Source organism: Sus scrofa, chromosome 3 (assembly GCF_000003025.6).
Source record: "Sus scrofa isolate TJ Tabasco breed Duroc chromosome 3, Sscrofa11.1, whole genome shotgun sequence".
Lineage (NCBI taxonomy): Eukaryota > Metazoa > Chordata > Mammalia > Artiodactyla > Suidae > Sus > Sus scrofa.
In genome coordinates, this window is record NC_010445.4 from 108,530,062 (window position 1) to 108,543,414 (window position 13,353).

A 13,353-nucleotide genomic window follows, 5' to 3' on the forward strand; every position below is an offset into this window, starting at 1 on the left:
AGAGTTCCCATCATGGCACAGCGGAAACAAATCTGACTGGGAACCATGAGGTTGCTGGTTTGATCCCTGGCCTTGCTCGGTGAGTTAAGGACCTGGTGTTGCCATGAACTGTGGTGTAGATCATAGATGCAGCTCGGATCCTGTGTTGCTATGCCTGTGGCATAGGCTGACGACTAAAGCTCCGATTAGACCCCTAGCCTGGGAACCTCCTAGATGTGGCCCTAAAAAGCCAAAAAAAAAAAAAATATCCAAAAATAAGGAATGATTTCAATGAGCCCAGACCCTTGCATCTTCCCATACAGAGAGAAGTGCTAAATTCCTTAACTTGAGATATCTGGTTTTCTTTAATTAACAGTTCTCTTTGATATTCTGACTACCTGGGCTTTGTTGCAAAAACCTATACACCCTGGCTCCTCAGAGCTATCTCAGAGGCAGCCCTCTGGCTTAAGTCTTCAGGAAGATCTCCAAATGAAACAGAATTCTCAACTTTGAGGCTATGCGTTTTTTTCAGTTGACCCCCATGATGTAGGGTGAGCCATGCTCTTAGGGTTCTGCAGTCAGGAAGCCTCTGCTTTCTACGCCTCATCCCTTTCTCCACGATCCATTAAGCAGGGTTGAGGCAGAAACCTTCCCCGGGTCTCTCCATGCCCTGGGGTTAATGGGCTCTGCATTTATTTGCAGAAAGGAGATGCTCTTTCTGCAGAAAAGCCCATCTGAAGGGATTTGCTTTGAGCGTCTGCGCTTGATGTGGTGATGGCATGTCCAGCGTGAGAATGAGGCACGAAGGAGGGCCCTTCCCTTCTTCTCTCAGCATATCCTCCAAAGTAAAAAAGAAAGAAATGGAATTATCTGGTAACAATGTAAGACCACAACTCAGGCAGCCAAGAAAGACAACGCTGGGGCTCCAGGAAGTGTGATAGGATCAGGTGGAGAAAGGCTTGGGGTGGAGCATCTTTGGGGAAGACTTCCAGTTAAATCCAATATCCTCACCTGGAGGCACCCTGGCCACAGGCTGGAGTCATTGTTTAACTAAGGTGGAGCACACCTGCTCTGCCCATATAAGGAAGAGTCTGAGGGGAAGAAGCAGGCAACAGTAGCGCTGCCCAGACGGATCGCCAGCCCTTTCTCCAAAGTGACTGCCACTGTCTTGGCCACCAGTCCCCCGCGCCCTTCTTCATCCTGCAAATCTGCTGCTGCTGAGCTGTGGGGCCCACCCTGCAGGAATCCTGCTGACTAAGCTCCGTCATCTGGGAAACAGGTATAGTCTGAGTGGTGACCTTCCAGGGCTTTGGACCAAGACGGTGCTTTGAACTTTAGTGAGCAGGTAAATTTCCCCAGAGTATCTTAGCTCTGTACTCTGACTCTCCAGAGATGTGTATTCAGTAGCTCTGAAAAGCAGTTATCTTTGATGCAAAGAGTCCAAGGACAAGAATTAAGCAAACAAGGGCAAAGGGTGAGTTGACTCCCTAAGATAACCTAAACTTTGCACATTTCCTACAGTGAGACGATCCCTCCATCCCCGAGTCACCTTGGCTTTCTTCTTATTCCATTACCACCTGGGGGACTCCACTGTTATAAAGTTACCCTGACGGCAGGAACCATGTCTTTGCTCACCATCGTGTAGTTTCTGACATACAGTTGGTGGTTAATATTTGCCCAAGGGAGGAGTTGGGCCTGGGGTTTGCCTTTCACTTTCTAATGACCTGAATTAATAATTTTAACAATTGGCAAAACTACTTTCATCACAAAAGGCCGAGCAACACTTTGGAGATTCAGATGCTTCCTGTTGCCTTAAAGCTGTTTCCCAGTCAATGCTTGTGCTGCTGTGGTTGCAAAAAGTTGTGGACTCTTTGAGATGTGACTCTGTCGCCAGGGAGACAGAGCCCCAGCTGTGTTGCATGAACCCAAGTTAACCAGGTTAGAATGAGTACAGACATTTTTCCTCCACGGTTACAGTTGACTTATGACCCACCAACTGCCTTGTTTTTGCGGGGACAGAAACAGCACTTTGATGACTCCCAGATGGCATGATCTGAACCTTCCATCAGCAGAGCTTCTTGAATTGGCCCACCTGTACCCAATTGGACCTAAACTTTGTTGGGTGACAGCTACAGGAGGGTTCAATTATTAGCATATTGGTTTTTGAAGATGTAGTAATCTACCAGTTGTCTAATAGGCAAGAATTTTATGTAATGTAAGCTCCTTATCCCCAGTTTGCAGATGGAATAAGAAAGGTACCTAGTGAATGATTTTCTGCTAAGCAAGATGCAAATGAGAGTTGGGTTATGTTGTTCCTGGCACACTGTATGTTTCTAGAAACTTGTCTGTGTCTTCTACATTGTCCAATTTGTTAGCATATAACTATTCATAGTATTTTCCTTTTTTTTTTTTTTTTGGTATTTCTGCAGTATTGCTTGTTAATTCTTTTTTTCTTTTCTTATTTTGTTTACTTGGATCCTCTCATCTTTGCCAGCCTGGCAAAAGTTAATCAATTTTGTTTATCTTTTCCAAAAAAAAAACTCTTGGTTTCATTAATCTCTTCTATTATCTTTTTGATATGTTTTATTTACTTCCTCTCTGATTTTCATGTCTTTCCTTCTGACTTCGGGCTCTGTTCATTCTTTTTCTAATTTTTTTAGGAGGTAGGTTAGGTTGTTTGACATGTTCTTGCTTCTTGAAGAACTGTATCACTGTGTACTCCCCTCTTTGAACCACTTTTGCTGTATCTCATAGGTTTTTTGAGTGTTGTGTTTCCATTTTCATTTGATTTGGCGTATTTTCTGATTCCCTCTTTGATTTCTTCATTGGTAAGATTCAGTGAATGATTCACTGGAAAGAATGCTTTGGAAGAAAGATACTAGTAGGAAACATACAAATTAATGGTCATCCTACTGCCTCTGAGGGCTTAGTCTCTGCCTAGCACAGCTTGATGCTACCATTGTGTGTTCTCTGATATTATAATTTGGGCATGTTACATAACCTCTCTGGGTCCCAGTTCCCTCATTCCTAGAACATAACAATAGTGCTCGCTTCGGCAGCACATATACTAAAATTGGAACAATACAGAGAAGATTAGCATGGCCCCTGCGCAAGGATGACACGCCAATTCGTGAAGCATTCCATATTTTAAAAAAATAATAACAATAGCATCTGTCTAGATAATATATGTAAAGTATTTAGCATTGCCTGGCACATGGTAAGTGTTGAAAACATTTTAGTTGTAACTGTGGATATTATTTGAGCCTGGGTTCTCTACAAAACAAAGTTTGAGGAAAAGGTGAAGTGCTAAGCTTCACTGGGAGGGGCAATACCAGGGCTGTGAGAGTGAGGGAAATGGGAAACCCTGAAGAAACTCTGTGAGGAGAGGAAGATGGGAAGTAATTCAAAGTGACATGCCTCCCATCTCTCTTCACGAAGAGGCATGGGCTGCTTGCTACTTGGCTAAAACAGGACATCTGTGTTCTAGCTTTGCAGAAATACCTTGCCTTGGAATAGTCTATGTGAGAGAGGTGAAAGAGGAAATTTACATGTGGGCTCCCTTTTGTCTCCCATCTCTTATTGGTCAAAGTTTGCCCCATGGGTCATTAATGCTTCTGAATCACTGGCTTGTGCCCTCTGGCTGCATGGCAGCCACTGGGAAACCCAAATCCTACTCCTTAAGGCTTGGCACCTCATCTGAGTTCAGGAGTGGTCAGAGGAGCCACTTATTTGCCCACAGTCAGCCCCCAAAGAGAGCTCAGAGTCCCAGAGACCAAGAGAGTCTGAGATAGCACATAAGATTAGTCCATTACAGATCAAAGTATCATTATTTGCAGGACACTGGGCAAGGCACTAGCATTTCCTGATCCTAGGAAGGCACCTCTTTCTCCCATGAGATGACCATGAAGGAGTTCTGGGGTAGACTGGGCCATCCCATCTCTCCTCAGTGTTGGGAGGAGGTCAGACTGAGTGCATCCTTCAATCTCCCAAAACTTTACAATGCAGACCCTGCCACTGACAGACAGTAAGAAAGCCATGGCCATGCAAAAAACTAGAGCAGAATCAAAAGGAGAATACTGTGTTTTTGTTTTGTTTTTTGTTTTTGTCCTGCCACCCTTGGGGACTCTCTCTCGGATAAACACGGTACATGGAACACCAATTCCAGGAGCTGCTGCTGGGAGCTCCTTGATGCAAAGATGATCAAAAGCATGAGTGAATATTGCCTTCTGCCTTCCCCTCTTTGGAAAGTCATGATTCAGTCTGACATATAAAGGCCCAAATAAAGAAACAGACTGAACCGAGTGCATCAGCGCCTCCCGTACTCAGCGCTGGTTGGAAGCATTGCTTTGGATCGTGGGGACCCTGGGTTTGATCACCATCCCTATTCCCAAATTCTCAGGAAGTGCTTCTCTGCCATGGACTGCTTCTTACTTAGCACACACCTTTTGAATAAAGAATTCTGTAATAGAATGTGAGGACATGCAGGCTCACTAATCTATGAAGCTTGCTCTCCCAAAAAACAACCAGGAGAGCTCAGCCAGGCATTATTAAGATAGCTGAAGAAAGTGATCCCTAAGGAGCCTTCCAACCCCCTTGTAATCCACAAGGCTCATGTTGAAAGGCAGCAGCAGGTCATCTCATGCAGCTCCTGAGTTGCCCCAGGAGCAATCGATTTAGCTAATAAGTGCAAATATTTGAGATGATGTAGGGGTGTGGAAGTGAAGGCCTGCCTCACTGCTTCCCCCTCTGGTAAGGTCTCTCTGAGATGTTCTGTGTACCAAGGCTAAAATGATCAGGGTGGTGGGCTGTTCCTGAGTCCTTGGGCTAGAGGACAACTGTAGCATTGGGGCTAACATTCTTACTCTGCCAAATCGGCCACAAGAGACCCTTAAAATTGAAAGTGGCCAAGACTTTTTTGTTTGATTTCTCTCTGAAAGTATGGTCCCTTGGTTAGTACTGCCCCCTGGTCACTGGCTAGGTCAGCCCTGCCATGCCAATGAGTCCAGCCCGACCAGGAACTTCCAGGCAATGCAGAGAACTGAGCCAGACCCCATCACCACCTGGGGACTAGACAGCCTGGGGCCCATCTCCATCAGAGCTGACCACACACCCGCCTGCAGGAAGTACAGCCAATGACCCACATCTGGATCTGATTGGCTCTCAGTGCCTGAGGTCAGAGGTCCCAGGAACACGTCCCCTTGTTCTCTTAGCCAAGAGTCCTGCCTTCTCCTGAGTCTAATCCTTAGCCAAGAGGCTGCCAACCAGCTGAGCTACATCATAAAGCTCCAGCTCTGAAATCTCCAGCTTCCTTTTAGGAACCAAAGCAAATTCCTCTGGTATTGGCCTGGGGAGAAATTCAGGGCAGAGGCATTCAGGATGGGCTGGCTTATAGGATGCAGCCAGGTGCCTCAGAGTCCATCCTGGTCCAGTGCCGCCATCTCCCTCTGATGCTCTTTCAGAACCCTGCCTTCCTCCTTTATCCAGATGGGCACAGGATCTGCCTGTGACTCCCTGCCCCCTCACCTGTTCTGGCCTGTAGCCCAGGCAGCAGGAGCGAGGCCAAGGTTGCTGTGACAGTGTCTCCATCCCATCTCAGGCTGGGGGGATGGAGGCAGTCCCTCTCCCACCTGGCCTGTCCTTCCCACCACCTCCCCTTCAGAACCCCCCCTTAAAACGGGCTCCTAGACCATTTCTGCTCCTTTCTCTGCCTACGGTCTCTCCTTTTTACCCCAGCCCCCACCTTCAAAGGCTCCAGCCTTCTTGGAATTTTTAAGGGTGGGGGCGAGAAAGGATGAAGGAAGGGGCATGGGAATTCTAGGGGCTTTAAACCCCCCTCAACCTGCTTTTCACGCACCTGCTTATCCACACATGTTCACACACATTCACACGCAGAGTTGTATTCTGAATTCACTCTTTCATGATGCTCTTCATCAGATTGAACTCAGAAAGCTCTTGTTTTCAAAAGACTTCTGCCCTCCCATGGGGCTGGCCCGTGCCCTATCCCCAACCCCTCAAGCATGACCCCAGCCGCTTGGATGGAAGTTTGTCTTCACAACAGTCTCAGAGCAAATAGCCTGGCCTGGGCCTTCTTGTGCCAGGCTATCATCACATGCCAGAGCTGGTGGGATAAGGGAGTCTCTCCCTTACAGTGCGTGGCTGCTAGTGCCACTGTACCTCTCTCCGCAGTCCCCTACCCCCACACCATGGGGCAGGGGGTGACACTAGCAGAACCAGGCTACAGGCCTCTGCCCACTCCCCTCTCTGGCCTCCACAGGCCTGAGATGCCCAGAGGTGGCCAGGCGCAGACTGGAATGCCCAAGGTCCACCTGCTGGTATCCTTTTCTGTCCCCTGAGTGTGGACAGAGGCATCACCCTGGATCTTCCCTTGTGGGTCTGTCCCAGAGAGGGGGGCTTCACAGAACTTCATCACAGAGACTCAACCGCTACGCATCTCTTCTCCAGGGGGGACTTGCATGCTTGCCTCTGGAGGGGAGAAGACAGGTGTTTGGGTACAGTTTGGGTGCCATCATATGCTGGAGTCGCAAGTGGATGCCTTTCGTTCCTGGACTTTGTCCTCCGCATCTCGGCCCTCTCGTTCCTCTCACTCTCTTCCTCGCCATCTCCATCTCCCCTGGAGGCTGTCCTGTCTTTGTCTCTCTGCCCCACTCTGTCTGGGTCTCCCCATCCTACTCCTTGTCTCTGTCTCATCCATTAGCTCTTTCTCTTTGTCTCACTTTGCCGAAAGCCTAAGAAGATAGGCAGAGAGGAAAGCCTTTAAGAATACATTGATTGTCTAAATGTGGCTCCAACTTTCAAAGAAATTTTTTTTTTTTTTTTTGTCTTTTAGGGCCACACTAGTGGCATATGGAGATTCCCAGGCTAGGGGGCGAATCAGAGCTGCAGCCGTGGCCTACACCACAGCCACAGCAACACGGGACCTGAGCCACGACTGCGACCTACACCACAGCTCATGGCAAGGCTGGATCCTTAACCCACTGAGTGAGGCCAGGAATCAAACTCGTGTCCTCATGGATGCTAGTCGGGTTCACCAACGACAGGAACTCCTCCAAAGAAATTTTTTAAAGGCCCTAAACTCAATGCACACAGTGCCTGTCTCATCCTCTCTGGTTCGTGCCGCTGGGAAGCAAGCCGTCTGGAACAACCTGGGGAATATGGGTTGGAAATAGTAGCTCTTAAGCAGATTATACTTTGATATATGACAGGCCTCAGCTTCCTAAATCCCCCTAATTTGCTTAAGAAGGAGCTTGAATTAGCTAAGTGGGAGTATATCCTCTCTTCACAGAGGGGAAAAAACCATGCCCAGAAATCCAAGATCATACCAAGTATTATATGGTGTTTCTGGGGACACATATCATTATAGAACCAGAAAGAAGGCTCTGCCTTGTCCTCAGAATACATCGACAGTCTGCTCAGGAACTTTCTAGGCCTCTTTGTGATTGAATGACATGGCAAAACACTTCAGGGGTGGGAAGAATTGTTTCATGAAAAGGCATTTCCTTTTTTGTGTTTGCACATGATGAGCCTAACTTAACTGCAAGGAATACTGTGTTGAGTGGGTTCCTGTTTATCGGCCTGTCCAACAGTATCAGATAGGGTCCATAAGCAGAACATTCTCAGTTCCAAAAACACAGAGCATGACAGCTGCAAAGCACTTAAGAGTAAGTCCTGCTTTCTCAGTGTTCCAAATGGGAAACTGAGGCCAGAGGAGAAGCAAGGCTCAGGGCTTTGTAGAGCAGCACACACTCCCTTCTGCCAGGCAGGTGCTCCCTTCATTACCCCACAGGGTGCCCTGGGAGGGACTCACTGGCTGAGGTCTCTGTGTCCCCCGAAGAAGTCAGGTCTACATGGCGAGGCCACCAACAAGAAGAGGGTAGGGTGGCACCATCTATGGGCCATGCAGAGCGATTTCTCCTTTCTGCCCTCCTGCCAGGCTGTTCTTCTCCTTGGCAGTTGGCCTACTGAACCCAGAGTCACTGTCAAGCAGTGGATAGTTCTATTCAAGCCCTCACTCCGCTGGCTTCTGTTCCTCATCTGGGAAGCTTTGGCACTCTAAATCTGTGACCGCAGGGGAGCGTTCTTTCATGACTCCCTCTCCCGTGGCCCTGGGCTTAGAGATTATCTCAGACCCCACTCAGCCCTAGTGAAAGGACGGCAAGATGCCCCTTGGCAGCGACCAGGACAAGCTTTGCTTCCATGCCAGATCACCAGCCTTGAAGCTGGGTCCTGGGCAGGTGTCTATTCCAAGTGCTGTCCAAAAGCCTCTGGTTTGATCTCCAGCCTCAGTTTCCTCTTCTGCCGTGAGAGCCCTTGCCCTGTGTGGTCTTTCTTTGAGGCTGCCTTTCTGGGGGCCACAAGCCCCATTCAAGGCTTTCAGGCCACCAAGCCGGGCAGGGAAACTTGCTGCGATGACTCTGAAGTGGGGGACTGACCCAGGCAAAGCGCTGGTCTAGGTGTTTTGTTCCATTTTAAAACCCAAAATTGATGTTCATTTTCACCTTGACACCACTTCATTACCACCTCTACTTGAGAAATAGTCAGTGTCTCTCCAACTCACAGTAGATTTGCTTATGCACAAAATTCCTTTTTTTCCGCTCTTTCTCCCTCCCTCCCACTCCTCCCTCTGTCTCTCCTTAAATTTCTCCCTCCTCTCTCTCCCCCTTCTCTCTCCCCCTTCTCTCTCCCCCCTCCCCTCTCTCCCCCTTCTCTCTCCCCCCTCCCCTCTCTCCCCCTCCCCTCTCTCCCCCTCCCCTCTCTCCCCCTCCCCTCTCTCCCCCCTCCCCTCTCTCCCCCCTTCCCTCTCTCCCTCCTCCTCCCCTTCTTCTCTCCCTCCCCCTTCCTCTCTCCCTCCCTCCCCACTCCTTCTCTCTCTTCCCTTCCCCCTCCCTCTTTCCCTCTCCCTCTCTCTCTTTCCCACAAAGCCCTGAGGTGTGTGAGGTGGTACACAGCTGAGAGTGGCTCGCGTGGGGCTTTTTTTTCCGCCAGAGAGCAGTTAAGTGCCTTATTTTCCCCACTCGGGTGGCTAAATTATTCTCGATGTGTTAAACAGTATAATTAAACACATACACACGCCAGTGCGCCAGGTCCCTTCCCCCACCCTTCCTTGCTCCTTGTCAGCAGAGAGCACATCAGCCCCAGCCTTCAAGCTCTGTTAGTTTTAATTTGAGTTGTGGAATTAGTAATGGGTTTTGCCGGAACACTGTTGTGGGAAATAGATCGCTCCTCGTGCGGGGTGTGGGCACCATTTCAAATGAGTATTTGTTAAGGGGAACACCGTCCCTTGTCGTGTTCTGCTACATTACATCAGATTTATTTCCATTGTTCTGAAAAACACCAGTCAGGAGAGAGCTGCCTGCATGCTCCCAGCTGGGAGCAATTGAACACCGCTTCCTGTTTCTCAGTGGATTGAAAACAAGATGCAAACAGAATCTTCCTTTGTTGCTGGGGTGTGCTAAGCTCATCCTGGAGGCACAGTCACTAGGGCAAGCCCTGCACTTGCACTGGGAGGTCTGTCCTACCATATCACTGGCAGAAAGTGACTGGATGATTTGGTGGCAAAAGGATGATACTGAAGAAAATCAGCTGAGTGGAGAGAACCACAGCAGATCCAGGTGAGAAGATGTGGCCAAAACAGAGATTCTTTTGCACCCACCTTTTATAATCATCTGACTTCAACTGAACTAGTTCCATTGAAGAGCACTCATGCCCGCCTTGCTCTGTAGTTATTCATGCCATTAGCAACTCTTTCCTTTGGTGCTGGCCAAGAAGGCAGCCACCAGCCTTGTGAGGCATTTAAGTGTAAGTTGGGGAGTTCTCATTATGGCTCAGTGGGTTAGGGACCTGACATAGTCTCCATGAGGATGCGGCTTCCATCCACGTCCTTGTTCAGTGGGTGAAGGATCTGGCTATGCAAGGTCACAGATGCAGCTCGGATCTGGTGTGGCCGTGGCATAGTGAAGGCCTCAGTTGCAGCTCTGATTTGACCCTGCCAGGAACTTCCATATGCCACAGGTATGACCATAAAAAGATAAGTAGGTAGATAATGTAAGTTAATTAAAGTTCAGTTCCTTAGTTGTATTTGCCATATTTCAAGGGCTTAAAAGCCACAGATGGCCAGTGGCTATTATATTGGACTCAATTCTGGGGACATAGGTCTACTGTTGGAAGTCCAGGAGATAACTGGCCAATGCCTGCTGTGCCCAAAGGGCCGGGAGTGGGCACCCAAAGAGATCCTGACAGGGTGATGGTCGTGAGACCTTCGGAGGCAGGGAAGCAGCAGGGGGGACCCCAACTGTGGGATCAGAGGTGGTTCAATCGTACTGTCTCAGACCAAGCTTATTCTAGAGGGTGGAGATCAGGACTGTAGGGCTGGATCTGACAGTCACTCTAAGTCCTTCACTCTCTCTCTCTCCCAATAAATTCTCTCAATAAACTTTCTTCTAGATTTCCAACTTCCCAGGAAGTAATCTCTAGGTTCCCTGTGTGCTTCGCTAATGGCATGTTTGTGCCAATTAGAAAGAGCAATCACCTTTTCTCAGTGGCTATAACTGCAAGCCAGGAAACTCCCTGCGAGCAGACTGCTTCCTCTCTGACCAAGCACCCCTTGCTACTCTAAGACCTTTCTTTAGCTACCACTGAGGATGTTATGTACCTCTTGAAATGTGGTCCTCAGAAGTGAACACAGTGGGTTTGATGTCCATGTAAGGCCAAGGGCAGCTCTGTGCAGGGGGCTGAAGCCATCCTGTCTAGAGCAACCCCTTACGGCTGTCATAGCAGTTCACGTTGTGCCAAATTGCTCACCACATGGTCTCTTTAAAGTAGAAAGTCGAGTAAGCCATACCAAATATTTTTGAAATGAAATTTAGCCAAGGCAGATCCCACTCACTGTTTACTTGCACGGTTAACTTTTAAATGTGAAGACAGATTTGCAGTTTCCTTGGTTAAATTCCATCTTCTTGCTTTTGAGTTCTTTTAGAATCTTGATTCTGCCATCTGCTTGGTTAATGGTTTTTGTTTTCTTGCTATTATTAAAAATGTTGAAAGAGTTGAAAAGTATCTTCATTTTCATTTCAACAGCTTCATCTAGAACCAAGATAAAAATGTTAGGACAAGAGTCAGAGTTCTGTGACTATTGCAATGCAGTGATTCCAAGATAATTCAGAATTATTTGGATCTCTGCTTCAAACTGTGAATTATATATATTCTATTTTATTTGTGCCACACTACACTGCACTTCTGTACAATACTATAGGATACAACTTATCCAGTCTAGCGTGCTAGTCTGGCTTTAACATTTTATATATAAGGAATAAAAGGTAATTTTATCAAATACTTTTTAAAAATCAATACTTCTTTATGAATATGTGTATATGTAATATATAACTCAACACATATGATCATGTATATAGGCTTCTCCTGTTCCTCTGAAGTTGGAGCTCTATGTTTAGAGGCCAAAAAAAAAAAAGAGGAAAGTTAAGAAATTGATTTTGGTAAGGCTATATTTGCTTCTAGAAATACACACATTATTTCCTAAAGTACTCAAAGTTTTTCTTCGCAAGTCCACTTCAGAATTTTACTCTGAATATCATATTTCTTAAAAATATTATTATAGAGCTATAGAGCTATAAAAAGTTTTCAAAATCAATCAGATTAAATACATTAATTACAAATAAACTTCCTGTTTTTAAAGAGAGACTCTCTCACAAAGTTTCTTATATTAATAGTCCCATAAGAATTAATATTCAGTTCAGTTAAAAATTAAACTTCTAAGCAAAGATTGATAACAGATTTATATTTGTACAGTGTGAAGAATATCCGTGTTCATCCAAAGGCACTGTAAAGAAAGTAAAAATACAAGCTACTAACTGGGAGAAGATGTTTACAACAATATGACCATCAAAATATGAATATTCAGAGTAAATAAAGAAATTCTACAAATCAATAAGAAAAAAGATACCTGTAGACAAATGGGCATAAGATCTGAATATTCATTTCATACAAGAGGGAATGTGAATGAAGAATAAACATATGAAAGGTGTTCAGTCCTACCAGTAATCAGGGAGACATAAATTGTAAGACCGCAAGGAGCTGCAATTTTACTCCTACCAGATAATGCAAATAAGAATCCTGCCCATATAGAGCATTAGTGAGGAGATAAGGCAGTGGGAACTTGTTTACACTGCTGGCGAGATTATGATTGGTACAACCTTGGAAAATACTGTAACATTTAATGAAGTTGAATACACACATACTCTAAACCCAGAAATCCCTTTCAGTGGTTGTACCATTTCACATATGCACCAGTAGTAATCTGAAAGTTCCAGCTCTCCCACCTCCTCCCCAACACTTAGTATAGTCAGTATTTTTAACTGTAGTCTTTCTAATGTGTGTGTGGTTCTATTTCATGGTAGTGTTAATTTGCATTTCACTGATTATGGTGTGGAACGTTTGTTCGCATTAGTTATTGCCTATTTTTATATGTTTATTGCTAAAGTGTACAAAGTTCTTTATGTATTTGTAAGTGTTCTTTATATATTCTGATGTAAGTCCTTTGCGATGTTTATCTTGTGAATGTTTTCTCTGGTCTCTGGTTTGCATTTTTCCTTTTTTTAATGGTGTTTTTCACACTTTTGGTGAAATTTAATTTATCCATTTTTTTTTCTTCTAAGACTTGTATTTTTAAGTTTTATCAAAGAAACATTACCTATGCCAAGATTGCAAATATTTTCTCTTAAGTTTTCTTTCAGCTGTACTATAATACTAAGTTTTATCTTGAGGTTAGTGATCATTTTGATTTGATTTTTGTGTATGGTATGTAGTAAGAGCTCATTTTTTTCCCCACATGGATATCCTGTTGCACCAGCATTAATTTTTGAAAGACCTTTCTATCCCCATGAATTGCTTTGCAACCTTGTCAAAAGTTAATTGGCCATATATGTTTTGGACTATTTATGAATTTTGTACTCTGCTCCATTAATCTATGTATCTATCTTTTTGCCAAATCTATAGGTTTATAACAAGTATTGAAATCAGGTCAGGTCAGCTAAGCCCTCCAACTTTTTATTTTTTTTAATTCCTTGGGTATTCTAGGTCCTTTACATTAGATGTAAATTTTAGAAGCAGTTTGTCAATTTCTAAAAGAAGAGCATGCTAGAATATTGGTTAGGATTGTATTGAATTCAGAGATTAATAAGGAGAGGATTGCCATCTTGGTAATACTGAGTCTTCAGTTGATGAACCTAATCTGTCTCTCTATTCACACTTGATCTGTCCCTTCATTTATTTAGGTCTTCTGTGATTTCTTTCAGCAATGTTTTATAGTTTTTGATATAGAGAACTTAGATGTATTTAGTTAGA

General features: G+C 45.4%; 1 protein-coding gene across 2 annotated transcripts in view; it reads left to right on the forward strand.

Moving 5' to 3' along the window:
• CAPN13 (calpain 13) overlaps positions 682–13,353 on the forward strand; it is a 90,377-nt gene continuing 77,705 nt past the window's right edge. For both annotated transcript variants that reach the window (XM_021087660.1, XM_021087661.1), the window contains exon 1: positions 682–1,258. The gene's annotated coding sequence lies outside the window, so the exon portion shown is untranslated. The remainder of the gene's footprint in view (positions 1,259–13,353) is intronic.